Source organism: Chelonoidis abingdonii, chromosome 9 (assembly GCF_003597395.2).
Source record: "Chelonoidis abingdonii isolate Lonesome George chromosome 9, CheloAbing_2.0, whole genome shotgun sequence".
NCBI classification, from domain to species: Eukaryota; Metazoa; Chordata; order Testudines; family Testudinidae; genus Chelonoidis; species Chelonoidis abingdonii.
The window spans coordinates 13,853,113-13,870,504 of NC_133777.1; positions in this window are offsets into that span (position 1 = coordinate 13,853,113).

Genomic DNA, 17,392 nt, shown 5'->3' on the forward strand with positions numbered 1-17,392 from the left:
GGCTCTGGTCCAGGATTAGGCCTCCTAGGTGTTATGATAATAGAAATAATAATTAATAATGAGTGCCTTTGGGTATGCAATAATGACTGAGGCCTTGAATGGGAGCAAGTTCTTCACATGACCAAATCAATGGCAATGTGTACACTGCCACGCAGCTCAGATGACAGATACGTGACTAGCAGTGCACACCAAAGTACTGAGCTATAACTCCCCCATGTGAATCTGCAAGTGCGAAATAAAAGATTCATTAATGTAATCCTCTTGAAACACGGAATTTTTCATTTGCATCTGCAGCATCTCCATGGGAGAGTTACAGCACAGGACTTTGGTATGCACTGCTATTCACATTCCCATCGTCCAAACTGCAGGGCAGCTTAAATAAGCCCCATGTCTTTGCACAGCACACTGGTAAAGTAAAGTGCTGTATAAAGACAAAATTAATCCCTGCCCAACAAAAAGCCTATGCACCACTTCAGTTCCAAATGCATGTTCTAGTGCTCCGGTTAGATTCAACAGTTAGATCTTCCTTGCCTTCTTCAATTCAGTGAGCCAGATCTTCAGCGGGTGTAAAGCATCATCGCTCCCTTGACTTTAATGGAGCTATGGGAATTTGCATCAGTGGAGAATCTCACTCAGAATCTTTGCAATAACCTAACAGTCGCATAGTGGCCATTCCTATGTAGATTGTTCTGAATGACTTTTGCTAACATGTATCAGTCTGTGGTGAACACAACTACAACAATATACTATGTTTGTACAGGGCCTATCTCAACTGGGTCCTGCTCCCAGACTAGGACTTTGAGGTGCTATAGTCATACAAATAATAAATAATGATAATAACTATGAAGACATGGGATATAGTAATTTATAGCATCTAATAACTATGTGATTCAGTTGAACCAAGAATGCTAACAAACATGACGCTATTTAGCTCACCAAATTCTGTTCAGGTTCGCTGTAGTGTATCCAAGGACTTCTATTTTTTTGAAGTCTTCCATAGGTTCTCTTTGTTTTTGCTCACTGAATAATAATCTGCTTTGTGCTTAAGCTTCAATGAGTAAGGACACATCTCTTAAAAGGAGCAATGTAATATTTATATTGGCAGCTGTAGAGGCACAGATTTATTTACTAAAGGGTCCTTTGTAATGGAAGCATAGAAAATAAAATAAATGCAAAGAGCATTTTGAATGGGAAAAAAAAGTATAGTTGTACCATTTCTTCACAATTTCTTTGTTTGATATTCTACAGTATAAACTCACTAGACTCACTTTTGCCCTGATTTGGTGCTCCATTGCTATGGGGTGCTAATGTCATTTTTAAAACTTGAAATGCCAAACTCAATGGAAAGACTCCTGTTGACTACACTGGGCTTTGGATCAGCACCTGTTATGCAAATGTAATAGAGCTGGTTTCCTATTTGCATAGCGAATCTCTTCCACATTCGAAACTGGCTCCCATTGCTTGCTCTCTCCACTGTCAATAATTCTCTGCAGACTACTGGGCCGTCTCACCTATTTTGTACAAATACATATTAAACCGGGTACTAAGTGTTGTGCATTTCTGTACAGTAAACACAACCTGAAGATAACAGTTTCTCTCGGCATTGGATGGCAATTATTTCTGTGTAATAGGCAGCTACACAATGACTCACTCCTTCAGTACGTGGAGCTTTCACTGTCAAGTGTTAATCCCTTTGTTAGCTACTCAGTTGTACATTCATTTAGAAGGGCTAATGACCTACACTGTTCCTTCTCTGCATGATTTCGATGGACATGTAATTAGAGGTGAATGGAGTCTACAGAGGTTTAGCTACCATGAAAGCCAGGTGGAAAGTCAAAGTATTTGTCTAATTTCACAATCTGCTATTTCAGTGAATTAAGCCTTGTGTCAGTTCCATTTAGGACAAAAAGAAAATACAATGGGAGAAACCAAAGTGGGGAGGGGGAAATAGAAAGATTGGTTGACAGGATTCATGACATTTAAAGATGAAAAGCACCGTGTTTCAAAATATTTCTTGTCAAGGGTGCCAGGGAAAGATGATAAGATAAATGCCAGCAAGGAACCTGTTCTTGTTACCTGAAGCTTTTAAATAGAATTTAAAGGTGAAAAGCTTTATTTTAAACTGCCAAAGATTCCTAATAATTAACAGAATACGTATGTGAGCTTGAAAGGGATAACGAAATACATCTCGAAGGCGAACTGAAGAGCATTTTACCTCCTGAGATGCAAGTTCAAAGATTTGTGTTTCACTTACAAAAGTTGATAGACCTACCAGCCATCTCTCACAGGTTTTAAAATATGTGGATAAATCCCATTGAAGTCCAACGGGTTTTTGTATGTATAAGAATCACAGGATCAGGTGGTAAACTAGTGTGGAGAGCTACATTCCTCACACCAATTTAGTTCAGAACTTGTGCATGGTGGGAGGGATGGGAATAATCAGGTATATGCTCCCACCCCTCCTCAGGGTGTGATCAATGTGATGATTAGGGAGAAGTTGTCTATGTGCAGTTCATGAATTCTAAAGGTACTGAGGACTCTCTGTGACTGACTGTTGAGTCCATTCTGAATGTGGGGCTAGTTTGCATGCTCTGCTGTCTTTTGCCCCCCACCTAGAGCAGAACTCCACAAGCGGTAACAAGAGAAATTCTTGCACTTGCCACCGAGCTTACAATGAGGGTCGTTAAACTTTGACAATGATCCATTCAGCTGGAGCACCCTTGGACAAAGAGATGGCTACCACTCAGGCCCACACCAGTTTTTTAAATCTAAACACCGGGTGTGGGGGAGGAAATTAAGCAAAGGATCACCTGGTGAGGGACTTTGAACACCTGATGAGTCTGATCAGAGGGTTACTTGGCAAAGGTGCTGGGACGCTTACCGGCCAGTTTAGAGAGAGAGCAGAAGGACACTGACTGACAGGGTCAGAGAAAACAACTCCATGATTCAGAGGAGAAGCTATGAGTTGCAGAAGGGGAATAGGGTGACCAGATGTCCCATTTTTATAGGGACAATCCCATTTTTGGGGACTTTTTCTTATATAGGTGCCTATTACACCCCACCTCATCCTGTTTTTTTCACAGTTGCTATCTGGTCACCCTAGAGGGGAATCTAGGACACCACAAAGGACTCTGACCTAAGCCGAATGAATCCTTCACAATGATGAGGAAATTGAGCCAGGGAAATGCATGCAGGTGTTTCATTATGTGTATCTGGCTTTGTAAATATCCTGTGCTATCTACAGTACAGAGTAATTGTGTTTAGAAACCTTCACAAAGCTTCTGTGGGTGTTGTGCTTCACCTACTACATGTCCTGAAAAGTTAAATGGTAAACCAGAGTGCTCACAAGGTTGGAACTCTGAGAAAAGTGAGTGTAAACTACAGGGTGTTGGTACTAATCACAGGGCTTAGGTAGCTGGACTGTGGAGTCTCAGTTCTCAGGAGTGGGTGCTAGATAGAGGCCCTGCACCCCAAGAGAGAGTCTCTAGACCCCAAGCCAGGGGCAGTGCCTTGACTCTGCTTAGACTCAGGAAGCTTAAAAGGCACACAGGTTCAGCTCAGAGTACCCAAACCCAGAAGCCTGATGAATGTCCAGGAAGGAGAGCTTGAATAGGGCAGTGACAATTAGTCTGAAGATACCACTCCAACCTGGGCCAAAAATGGCCTCCATCCATCAGCTTCCATGTTTGCATTCACTTGACTTTCATGCATGCAAACTCCCGTGTTCTGTCCATTCTGCCCCCATTCCTTTTTCATTCTACATATTTGTCATGAAGAGACCAGACATTCAGGGGCCTGGAGATTTACTGTCACTCAGTGCGCGGGAGTGTAATTAGCAGTAAATGTATTGGCACCAATAGATAGTCACTTGCATTAAACTTGCCTTTCATTGCAATAGTCTTAACCCCCCTGCAATACACTATAATGCTGCTGCAGGGTCAAGCCACAAAGGGGAATCATTCCCTAATAAAAAGTTTCACGCTTTGTTCCGGTCCTATGGGGCTTTTTCATAAGTGATATAGGAGCCTAAATTCATTGACTTCCAGTGAGATTTAGGCTCCTAAATCACTTGGATGCTTTTGAAAATGTAGGCCTACATATTTTTAGACACTTTTTTTAAAACGCTCTCTCTGTAGGATTTTGCCTTCAGAGTAGTGTGTGGCAACTGGCTCTTCTCTTTGTTGATCCCAGAGTTTTCTTTGATATGGTTCAAATTAAAAAGAAGACTTAGTGATATATTTCTTTTTAAAAATAATTGCACCTTAAACTGGTGCTTTGAATTCTGGAGTGCAACACCATAAAGCATAAATTATTAATGTATTCTACGTTGTGTGTGTTATAATTAATAATTGCTTTAATTCTGTCTGGGTTTATGATCTCAAATGGTATCATAAACTTGTCTAATAGGGTTATAAATATCATTTCATGCTTAATGGAATTATGTAAATGGAGCAACTGAATGGCATCATCCAAAACCCCTCTATATTATTTGACACTCTCCCCGCCTCTCCCTCCCCATACACAGGCTCACACGCTTACACTCTATTTGCAGCAAGACCAACAATAAAAACAATTGCTGTGGTTGCTGAAGGAATTAATAGATCAAATGTATTAGACTTTGATTGCAGATAGTTGGAGTGCAGCATGGTACCAAAGTGAAGCACTATTTGTGGAAAAGCAAATGGTGTCAGACTAGAAATATTGTGCACATTTTTAACAGTGAGGGTCATTTAACCAACTTATCTAGGGATGTGGTAGATTCACTGTCACTTTCAGACTTTAAATCAAGACTGGATGCCTTTCTAAAAGATATGCCATAGTTCAAACAGAAATCCTGGGCTTAATGAAGAAACTGTTAGGTGAGTTTCTTTTGTCTGTGTTGCGCAGGAGGTCAGATTAGAAGATCATAATGGTCCTTTCTGGCTTAAAAGTACTGTTTATTGCACATCTGGCCCAGCTGGTGCACATAAAGGTGAAACTCATCCCTGTATTGGGAGCCCATCTATGGCCCCCATACTAAGTGGGACTTACTAAGTGGGACTTAAGTGTGCCCATGCAAACTTCCCTATTTTTCTTCCTGTTTGGAGCTTTATTATGGGAGGTGGAATTTGAATGAGTTGGATGGTTGTTTGTGAAGACCGTTGCCAACCTTGTGCCTGTGCAGAGGATATGGAGTGGACTCTGTTGATACTCACCCGGAATAGTTACGTGTTTGCTTAGCACTATGAGATTTTTGTCTTCATCGTCTTGCTCATTAGACCTGCTGGTTGCCTTTTGGTCCCCTTTCTCTACAGATTTTTACATGACTGCTAGTAGGGACCAGAGCCACACACAGTGATTTCAACTAGATCTGGATTGTGTGGCTTGATAGTCCCTAACAGAACTAAGGGTGTGGCAAGGTCTATGTATTAATTCAATCCCATTTAAACCCTATTTTCAGGACATAAGTGATGCCTTGTTTTGGCCCTTTGCAAAGGGGTAAATTGACTCTTTGAGTTTGGAGCGCTAATGATCCCAAAATATCCAAGGGAAAATCTGCCAAAATTGCTGAGTTTTGCTTTGTTTGGGGTCTATTCATTCAGTACAATTGTGTTTTGCCAATGTTTGGGTATAATTAGGTCCAAGTTTGTTGGAAACGTGGCCCAGTTTCACTGAAAGGTTTACATAACACCAAACAAGGCAAGTTTGGCTTGGTTCAGGTTTAATTATGAATGGTTCATGCAGCTCCAGTAATGATTCATATTCACTAGATGGTCTATATATGAGATGTGACACAACTGTATTTCAGATACACCAAGCGTAATTATTTAATGATGAAGCAAAGTTGATTAGGAAGCCTTTAAGCTATTACACTTTTAGTGGGCGATTTTGCAGTCACTGAATAAATTAGCATAATTTACTTCTCTAAAGATGTATAACTCCTGCTGGTTTTGAAAATGACGTGCAGCTAACAAGCTAGGGCTTTTCCTTTTTAGAGGACTTGGGATAAAACAAAGAGCATATATAGCCTATGCTCACCCAGGTCACTGAAAAATATCCTTAGTGACTATTCGTGCTGGAAATGACTGAACTCAAATATACAGTAGCAGTCCTGAATCTGAAAAATCAAACTTGCAAGTGTGCAGTGTGATTTGAAAACTTAACAAGCTTCAGGGAAAGGTTCTCTAGGTTAAAGAGTAGAGGTTTTGTTTTGTTTTTTTTCTTGTTGATGTCCTACTGCAAGACAAAGCAGCTGAGAACAGTCATGCCACTTATTGGATGCATTTATATATTATGTAGCTATGGTCCAATTATGAAACTGATCCATGGTTAAAAATCCCTTAAGGGTGGCTATTAGTGAGATTGCCTGCTCTGAGTATATCCAGCAATAAGATTAGGTATGCATTTATCCTCAGCTGAGATAAACCAGTGACAAGTTTGGGCTAAGATAAGACAGTTTTGAAAGGCAATTAACCGTGGGATATAATATGTATGTGTATGTCTGTGAGAGGTCATAAAAGGATGGAAACTAGTCTTGGTTTTCATCCACAGAAGTCCTGCTATATGTAACAGGAAGGGAAAATCAGGGACTGGTATTAGCGCGGTAAGATTGAACTTGCACTGAAGGACCAAAATCTTTTAAATTAAAACCTATACATTATTCTTATATGGTGTGCAGGCTAGCCTTTTTTGGAATCCCTTCAAATTGCAGAATGCTTGAAAATATCCTTAACAATTTCCAGTTGTCCACTGATACAAAAACAAAATCTTGTCTTACCACTGCATTTTGCTTCATATTACAGGGGAGTTCAGATTAGTAGAGAATTGTATGGGACTGGCAAACGAGACAAGAATGCTGCAACAAACGAGGACTGTATTGTATCTGCCCATGCACAGTCTCCTCCATCTCTTCTCCCTCTCACATACATACATTAACAATAGTATCTCATCACTTTTCCTGGCCATCACATCACAACACGAGATATCTGTGACTAGCCCTATGGTAGGGTAATGTGGTGCCTTCCCTCTCCCGCAGGTCGTTTTCTGCAGAACTGCTGCTTACGCAGTCAGTCCCCAGCCTGTAACGGTGCATGGGATTATTCCTTCTTAAGTGCAGGACTCTGCACTTGTCCTTGTTGAACTTCATCAGATTTCTTTTGGCTCAATCCTCCAATTTGTCTAGGTCACTCTGGACCCTATCCCTGCCCTCCAGCACATCTACCTCTTCCCCCCAGCTTAGTGTCATCTGTTTGTCTTACTCATTAAAAAGCAAATAAATAATTCCGTAGTGTAAAAACTGAGGGAAGAGATGAATGACTGAATTTGTTACTCAGTTTCACTTCATTTACATCCTTATATCACTGGAATTTCAACATTTTAAAAAATGCTTCTGTTTTTAGAGTAGTAGTATAGAGCCAAAACTGTGGTATAATTTCATGGTTTTATAAATATCATGAGACAATAACTTATTAAAAATGGACGAGGATCCAGGACCCATCTGACTGAAGATGTATACTTTATTTTCTTGAGCACATATAGTGAACATCAGATTCCATACACTATGCAAACTACCCTTAAAGGAGCTTTGTCCCAGAAAGCCAGAGCAAAACAAAGCTGCCCCAACACCAAGCAACATCTAGCCATTTATTTTTCCCATGAGAACAGGACACAGACATTTTGTTGATCTCCATTTCAGCAAGAATCCTGTCTCAAGCGACATATTCTACTACTTCCACTGGATTCCCAGTCCCATTTGTGAATTGGTATATCTAAAAGGCATAGAGAGACACAGGTGAGCTGTATTCAGCACAAGCATAATAAAAATAATGACAACAGAAGATGAAAAGAATAATTTCACATTGCAGCTTGGGTTGTGTTCCTGAGATGTCTTTTTTTATTGTGAGACCAACTCTAAATTTGTATTTGCAATTCATCCAGAGTATGCTCTTTCTAATGAGTCTCTCGTCTCTGCCTTTTCTTCTGTGTTCCGATCTAGCCCACCTCCCTCGTCTAATCAGTGCCCTGAATCTTACACTTTCTGATGCAGATTATATCATGATCCATGCCTTATTGCAGATAAGCCTTTAAAATATGCTGTAACAGCTCAACTTGTTTGAAGTTACTGATCCTTAAAATGAATCTGAGAAAATTGTATTCTTCAAATGTTTCTGCAGATACTACTACAATATATGTAACAGTGGACCATATCATGTCAGGTAATATCAGTCATGCTCCATTATATCATGAATTGAGCCCAATGTAAATGAATCAATACACAGTAATGCTTCATTTGCATGATTTCATTTCTTACCTGCCACTTAAGTAGCTTGGTTTTTTTGTTTCTCTTTTCTCAGAGATTTCCCTAAAATCTTGCCTATTCTTTACTATCAAGATTAGTTTATGAGCTACATTTTTTTAGAGTACATGCTACTGTTTTCTCTCATTATCTGTCTCAAAAAATGTTTCCTTTCCTCTATTCCTTGGTAATCTATTGATGGGCCCTAAATAAAGATGTCAATATCAGAGTGACTTTGAGACATATTTTTAATCAGTGGATCATTAGTTATTCACTAGTAAGGCCATATTATACAATACAATACAATAATATCTTTAAGATTGTAAATGCAAGACTTTAAAAAAAAAATGGAACAGCCAATCAATTACCTGCATACTCAAAAGTGCCTTCTGTCAGGAAGGTGTCAAAATGAATGTTTTGAGTCAGAAGGTTTTTAAAGTAAATTTAGTGCCTATAGACTATATTGAAAACTGAAGTCCCTCTGTTTATCACCAGTACAGGCACAGCACAATACGATATCTGTTTTACAAAATCTTGACTTGGACTATTCAGTCACATGAGACATTGCAAACCATATACCCATAGGCTGCAATTCCCACTATCCCTCACAGATGAAAGGATGGCAACAATATCTGCTTTACCCTGCAACAAAGTTAGGTTATCAGTTATAGTGATTTTTAGGATGTGGACCCTAAAAACCAACATGAGACCACCCACTGGTTTCATTCAAACAGTTGAACAGTTATCAGACACATAAGTTTAACCATTTTTGATCAAGAAATGGATCAGAATTAAAAGGATGGGCTAAGCTGATGGTTTTATGTCCCAATACCAATCCCTTAAGTCGTTCAGTCACCCGCCATCAGGCAATTGTTCAACCATTGTCTATGCCAATAAGAGAACTGAGTCAGCTTCATGGCCCGTTTGAGTGGGAGGAACACCAAGAGTTTTGCTTCAGAGTTTCTTCCTCATCCTTCTGTTGCAGGGGTGAGGTCTTACTGCTGAAGGAGCCATGTTGCCCACAGCTGCCTCCCCTCACCTGTGCACAGAAATGTATGGATGCTAACGTTTGGAGCAGTAACCTGTTCATGTATCAGATCAGAAATCAATGGGACCAGCATAAAGCATGCAGCAGAAGGGAGCTGGTTTCTCCCTCCAAACTGCTGAGGCTCAGCCATCTAATGAGAGTGGATTTTGCTGGGTTCCAGAACTGAAGGAGGATGCTCTGATGCCACATCTGCTTCTCCAATCAATTTCTCTGCTCATGAAAGGTGGCGAGAGGAAAGACTTGTTTCTGTAAGGACCTTTTACCTCACTCGAATCTTTGCTGCTGGGTGCTACAAGCTAAAACTTCCTTCCTCAGCATGATGCCAGAGGAATTGTAATGTTCTATGTGTCCCTGTTTCATTAACAGCTTCCTAAATGTCTGCCAAGCTTACTGGTAAATCTGTTTTCTGCACGGTTTCTCGAGTTAATTTGCGCACATTGTCAGAGAGATGAATAAATGATAATGGGATATTGGTTTTTTTCCCCCTCATTAGAATTTCAAGATTGTCAGAAGAATAAGATCATTTTGTACCATTTCATGTGTTTCTTTTTAGCCTAACAATAAGTTCTCAAAGAATTCTAATGACAGAATGTGTGTGTGTGAGAGAGAAAGACAGAAAGAGAAATTCACGAGGAAAACTATATTTTGATAATTTCATAGCCGTGATCAAGGAAAATCATGAATGCCATAGACTTCAAAGTAAAGGGGGACACTCCAGGCCAATTTCAGTTCATGAGAATGAGATTAAGAAAGTTTAAGCTGCCCAAGTAATTCTTGATTTACAGTAGTGATAATGAGAGTGAGATCAGAATCAGGCCTGATAGCTGTTTACAGTTACTAAGCCTCTGAGTAGGGCTTGCTGAGGATCCAGGCATGCAGGTGGGCTCCCTTTGGCTAACAAAATGTCAGTCAGGGGAGAATTGTTAAGGACCCACAACCCAAACTATCTGACTCCCAATGACCGAGTCTGAAAGTCAGCCAAAGGAAAGGAGAAAGGGGGTATGTGGCCCAAAGATCATTTCCGTCCTAATCCTAAACTTAAAAGGAGCCAAGAGAGGCCTTTCAATGTAAGTTTCCTTTGCCAAGTACCAGGTAAGAGGAGGAGAGGATCTCCACAATACAGCTCAGAGATATGGGAGGGAGGAGCTCTTCCTGCCCACTCCCAGATGCATTCCTGTTCTGGGTCCATAACATCTGTCTCCCCACCTGTGACCAGGAGGGGAAGTTACTGTATTCCCATGGGCTATGCAGGCCCAGAGGCAGAAGGGGAGGGCATAGATCCTGACACTTTGAAACAGTGGGCAGCTGGAAGAGGTCATTTCCACAAGCCCTGCCAGCCCCACAGCTTGCCGCCACAGAACCCCTTTGGTGGTGTTGGGTGCTCCCTCACATGTCAGCCTTTCCCTTGGAGCGGCCTGCACACAGGAATGAAACCATGACTATATTTTGCTGCAAGTGACCCATGCTGGAATGTATTTTTTACTTATGTGCTTGGTTTTTAACTCCTTCTAGCCCCTGTCATTTGGCTGATCTGCCCACCAACAATTTTGGGTGAGTAACCTCAAACTGAACGGGCATTTGGGGATGTTCCTATTGAACTACCATGAGCTATTGGATAACTTGAAGATTTAATTTTAGCTTAGGTAAATCCTACCTTGTTGCACATCATTGTGCTTGAACAATCACTGGGAAATAAACCTTGGTTAAATTTTTGATGAGGCTTCAGCTGCTTTAAATAATTAACCAGGACTGCTTTCTTTTGAACAAGGCTTTAACTTTTCATGTTTCAAATGCTTTCTATTTTAACCACTAGGGAGCTCCCATATTATTCAAGTCACTATATTTTTCAAAAACTTCAAGTCAAAACAAGTTTTTAACCTACACACAGGGCAGTGAGGAGGCATTTTTCCCTTTGAGCTTCTGCTCATTCAAGGTAAATCCCAACATGAGGCAAATATCTTGTTTCCCAGCAGTTAAGTTGTCATAAACAGAAAGTTAAGGGTTAATGCCTCTTTTACCTGTAAAGGGTTAAGAAGTTCACCTAGCCTAGCTGACACCTGACCAGAGGAACCAATGGGGGAACAACATGTTTCAAAAGGAAGGAGGGAAGTTTTCCTTTATTTGGAGTTTCAATTTCAGCCAGAGTGAAAAAGATCAAGGAACCAGCCTCTTATCAGAGTAGTAAGTTTTAGAAAGGGATAAATAGGTTTATGTTTATTTTCTTCGTAACTTGTCCTGGTACTATTAAGGGAATTATCAAATTTAGGTATTCTTGTGTGTGTATTACGATTTTTTCCCAGGGGAACATCCTCTGTGTTTTGAATCTGTTGTCTGTGAGAGTAGCTGGTATGCTAATCTCTCCCAGAGGGTTTTCTTTTACCTTTCTTTTCTTTAATTAAAAGCCTTTTTCTTAATACCTGACTGATTTTTTCCTTGTTTTTTAGATCCAAGGGGGTTGGATCTGGATCCACCAGGAGTTGGTGGGAGAAAGGAAGGGGGATGGTTAATTTTTCCTTGTTTTAAGATCCAAGGGGTTTGGATCTGTGTTCACCAGGGAATTGGTGAAGTCCCTCAAAACCACCCAGGGAAAAAGGTAGTACTTGGGCGTGGTGACAGCAATACCAGATCTAAGCTAGTAATTAAGCTTAGAAGTGCCCATGCAGGTCCCCACACCTGTACCCTAAAGTTCAGAGTGGGGAAGGAACCTTGACATAAGTAATAGAGACTGATAGGTTAATCAGAGGATAGATCCAATGCAGCATTCAATGTAGTAGTGTATTTTAGATATAGCCAAGAACACGTTTCAAACCAAAAGTTCTGAAATTCCCCAGGTCCAAGTCATTTCAAACATAGAATGTGAAAACATTTGTGCATGTGAAGATGTATATACCTACTGCAGGGCAATTATCAAAAATGGATTCTTTAACAACAATATTCATATCGCCATTTTTAGATGCTAACGGCTTGATTCTCCACTCTGGTCCTTGATTCTCATATTAGTTGTATGACCGTGTAACTTCACTGAATCCAAAAATTACAGAGCCCTGTAATGCATGTACCAGCATGGAGAATTAAGCCTTAAAATGCTGTCTGATCTTTTCCAGGTTGATGTCAATAAGTGTTAGGCCCATAAAATGGGCATTTACTGTGCTATAAGATAATGTGCCTGCTCTGGCTTCCATAGAAGTCAATGGCCAAAGTGCTAGTTTAAGTCTCCTAATGAGGGACTTTGATGTCCCATTAATGTGAAAACTGGGCTCTGGATATGAACTATTGTAACACTTCCTTCTTGGGAATTCCATCCAATTGCCTCAGGGTAAGGGAGCTATCTTTTAGTTAACAGTCCTCATGAGGGCTCTAGCAGGATAAATCCAGGTCCAGCTGAGAGCTCTCCATGTGGAATACCATTTTAATTCCCATGAAAGTGATGATGCACTGTTGTGATTTGAGCTGAGTGGAAACAGAGCATACTGAGTCAAATGTACAACTCAACTAGTTTTCTGAAAGCAGAGTCTTTTGGGAGCAGACCCTAGTAATAATAGATGAAGCACTAGAAGCAGACTTTAGACTATGTCACCACTCCAAAGAAGCTTTTAATGTTTATTAATTCTGCCTCTGAGCAGAGGCGGCAGCCATTTTCTTCTTAGAGCTGCTTCAACCTATATAGAGCACGTGCCCACACCTTGCTCTTCTATGGAAACTATTTTTCTTCTTTCATGCTATTGTTGCGTATATTTAAAAACATAACTAGTCTGATCTACCAGGTGAATGCAGCAGGACAATTATCCCCTATGTATGGGAACCATCGCTCCTGACTTGGTTTTAAACACAGTTTATAGCTGCTGTAGGCTAAAACAATTTAGACACACTTTATCAAACATACCAGTTCTCTGCCTTTTTTTTTAACCATAGGCTTTTGCAAGTAAGGGAGAAGGCCTGCCAGGAACTTGAGGCTTTGCACTGAGAGGCAGTGAACATACAACCTCACATGTGTTCATACATAACCTCCTCGCAGGCTGTCAGTGTAGCGCAATAATGACCTTGTTTTCACTGCTAAAATAGGTTGTTATTTTTTAACCTTGGAGTAACTAGAACACGTGAGCTAACATGAGGTTAAAACCATAGTGGAGACAAGGCATTTCAGTTTTACTGTGCGGTTAAACTAGGTGAGGGCAGCCTGGGGTGGGGGTATAGTTCACCGCATAGTAAAACTACCTCACGATAAAGCACGTTGTTACCCCGAAGTAAATAATACACCTTTTTTAGCAGTGAAAACAAGGTGAATGTTGTATTTCGAGCTGAGTTCCTGACAAGGACTTGAATAATTAAGGCCAATGTGGGCCTGTAATGCGAGATTGTTGTAAAGCCAGGAATAATTATAGCAACCTGTAATATTGTAGAACTCATTACCTTAGGCACACAAAGCTTGTCAGTTGTTCTAGTCTGCCATGACTTTCCTTTCTCTACAGATGTTCAGTATAAAACCCTGAGCCATTTAGCTATTTCCCAGGGAACTTGATTATAGCTGTTCAGTAGTTAGCATGACCAAAACTCTGCATGTGCTGCCTCCACTAACGTGTCCCTTTCTGCTATGAAAACTGTCATAACTACTTGAATTTAAAATGCAGACTGCCCGAGAAGGAGCCTCCTGAGAAGTGACAGATTCAGAGAAGTGCTACTGGTGGGGAGGGAAAGCACTTTAGTGTCATGTACGTGGGCCAGCTCTCATTCCTGAGACAGGAGAACACCAATTTGTAATTTAAAGTTTTAATCTTTTATCTTATTTCAGTATCATCTTTAAAAATCAGGGCTGCCCAGAGGATTCAGGGGACCTGGGGCAGGGCCAGGTCTTCGGCAGTGGGTCCCGCTCGGAGGGAAGGACCCGCCGCCGAATTGCCGCCAAAGAATGAAATGGCGGCGGTAGAGCAGCCTAAGTGCCACCGATCGTGGCTTTGAGTTTTGTTTTTTTTTCCACTGCTTGCAGCGCTTGTACTCACCGGGCGGCACCCGCCGCCGAAGTGCTGCCGAAAACCCAGAGCAGCTCGCGGAGCCCCTGTGGGGCCCGGGGCCTGGAGCAAACTGCCTCACTTGCTCCCCCCGCCCCGGGTGGCCCTGTTAAAAATCTCCTTTGCTCCCATCAATCCCAGCAACCAACTGCACTAAATATTGTAAGCAGCATTATACATACATATCTGTATATATAAGCAGCATTATACATACATATCTGTATATATAAGCAGCATTATACATACATATCTGTATATATAAGCAGCATTATACATACATAGCAGGGCTAAGATTCTGTGGGACTTCCAGATCCAGACGGACAGGCAGGTACTGGCCAATCAACCAGACATCGTGGTAATAGACAAGGACCAGAAGACAGCGGTGGTGATAGATATAGCAGTGCCAAGTGACAGCAACATCAGGAAGAAGGAATATGAGAAGCTGGAGAAGTACCAGGGCCTGAAAGAGGAACTAGAGAGGATGTGGAAAGTGAAGGCCAAAGTGGTCCCAGTGGTGGTAGGAGCACTCGGGGCTATGACTCCTAAGCTGGGTGAGTGGCTCCAACAGATCCCAGGAACAACATCAGAGCTCTCTGTCCAGAAGAGTGCAGTGCTAGGAACAGCTAAGATACTGTGCAGAACCCTCAAACTCCCAGGCCTCTGGTAGAGGACCCGAGGTTGAGGAAGACACTTACCACCCATAGGGGTGAGAGGGGAATTATATATATATATACAGATACTTATGTATGGGGGGTTGTATGCATTCATTTCAGTTATTTTTATTATATGACATTTGCTCAGAATGCCAGAGGTGTAAATGGGAAATAAAACCTAGGTCCTACCCTGAGAAACTTAGAGGGCAGATACTCAGCTGAGCTCAAATTGTAATATCTCTCCTGGAGACAGAGGAACTAAGAGAATTTACATCAGTTAAGAATCTGACCTTTAAAATCTAGGTTAGATGTGACATGTCATGGTGCAGATACTAAGACACTTCCCTATCTCACAGGGGTACCATGAAGACAAAGTCATTTTTTTGTGAGCCATTCACATACTACAGGGCTAGAAGTCCTGTAAGTAAGTAGGTACGTAGATAAAGGAGATAGTTAAGGAACAAGAATTACTAGTAATAAAGAAATGAATTTAGGACAGGAACTAGCTTTTTGTTCTGTGTTTGCACTGCATGAAATACAATGGGGACCTGGTCCATGATTAGGAATCCTAGGTGCTATGGTGACACAAATAATAAGTAATTTAATATCACCAAAGGTGTGTAAAACTATATGTAAGCCAACAATAGTGAGTAAGGTTGGTTTTGTGGAACCCTGGAGTTCTGAATTTAATTTCCAGTTCTGCTTCAGGCTTCCTGTGTGACCCTGGCCAAGGAACTTAGGACCAGTTCTCAAAAGATATTAAAAGCAGCTTAGGCACCTAAGTCCCATTGAAATCACTTAGTCCCTGCCCTGAAGAGGTTCTCCTTGAAATAAACAAGCCCCCCAAAGGGTGGAAGGCATGTAGCATACAGGAAGAGGCTTAGGAACTGCAGCAGAGAGAGAGACTAAGGGCCAGATTTCCAAAGGCACTTACAGAGGCAGATAAGGGCCTCGTGGGATTTTCAAAAAGTGACCATGTCCTGCTATGTGCTTGTGGAGTGCCTATCGCAACGGGTCCCTCGTGTATTACTGCAGCACTTAGATGCCTCAGATGACAACATTTCTAGTAATCAGATCAACTACATATCATCTCCCATCTTTCTGCACTTGATTTTTTATTTTTATGATTCTCTGGTCTGAGGTTGATGTAGATTTAAAGCTTTGTTGTATTTTCTATTTCAACACCTCCTGGGTGTGATTTATTAAAATGACAGACAACACCACAGTTTGCCGTGTAGCGCTAATTCAGTTCCATTTTTTTTATACACAGCCTCACATCATTGTCAGAGTTTCAGGGAATATGTATTTATTTTAATCACCATGTACTGAATGTATAATTTTTTTCAAGATTAAGTTTGCTTTTTAATGGAGGGTGGGTCACATCAGACAACTATTTTAGTTATATGCCCCTGACAGGATAATTTAAAATCAGCTTTCAGGTCAATCTCCATTAATTATCTATTTTATCAACAGTTTGTTGATGAGCTGTTTAAATAATTGTATTAGTGTGATACCTGCAATGTAATTGCTTTGGGATTTCCTTCATTCTAATCCCAACCTCAGCCTGTTTCTCCTTGTACTTACATTTTTGTATCTATCTATATGGTGATATATATTTTATATATATATGAACTTATTTATAAGATGACAAAGAAATTTGACAATAATGTAAGGTCACAGAGAGTCATCCAGAGAAGCACCTGCTTTCTGTGATAGGATGGGAGAGTACATGTGACGTCAGTATTGCATGAAATTGCTCATATGGTTTGAGATCTTCTTTCTAGTTAACCAGATCCTGAGTCTTTCCTTACACTGATCCTACAGGGGGATCAGAAGGGCTAAGGGGCCACTTAGACAGATTCCAGTAGTGGTTCCAGGAATGAAGTTTTAAGCAATCCTTAGCCATTGCTATAGCAGCCCCACCTTGACTTCATTTTTTTCTTTGCTTGAGTAAGGACCTCAAGATATGGCCCAGTGTTGTTTCCATTCCTATTTTAACAACAGCACGCCTGACCTGTAACTGCTATAGGAACGTCACTATGAAGCCATCTTGTTAATGTTCAGGGATTAGTTCAACAGTAGCACATTTCCCTAGTCATGGAGTCAGGGCTGTCCAGCTAGTGTATTTTATAAGGAGTAACAAGGTTCTCTAACTGCAAATAGTCTTCGCTCCCCACACAAGAAGAAGAAATAAATGAGTGAAATACCTTCTAGCAGCCCTAAGCAGACAGACAGACCAGTACAAATATACGGTAAACTGTCCTGAAGGAGTAGATAATGGTGACAGTGCTTGCCAATGAAAGGAATATTAAGGGATCAATACTCATGGCAGTAAGCAGATTGGGCTCTGACCTCCTGCTAACTAGCAGTGCTTGACAGCTCCATATTGGAGGGGACCCATAGAGGAACT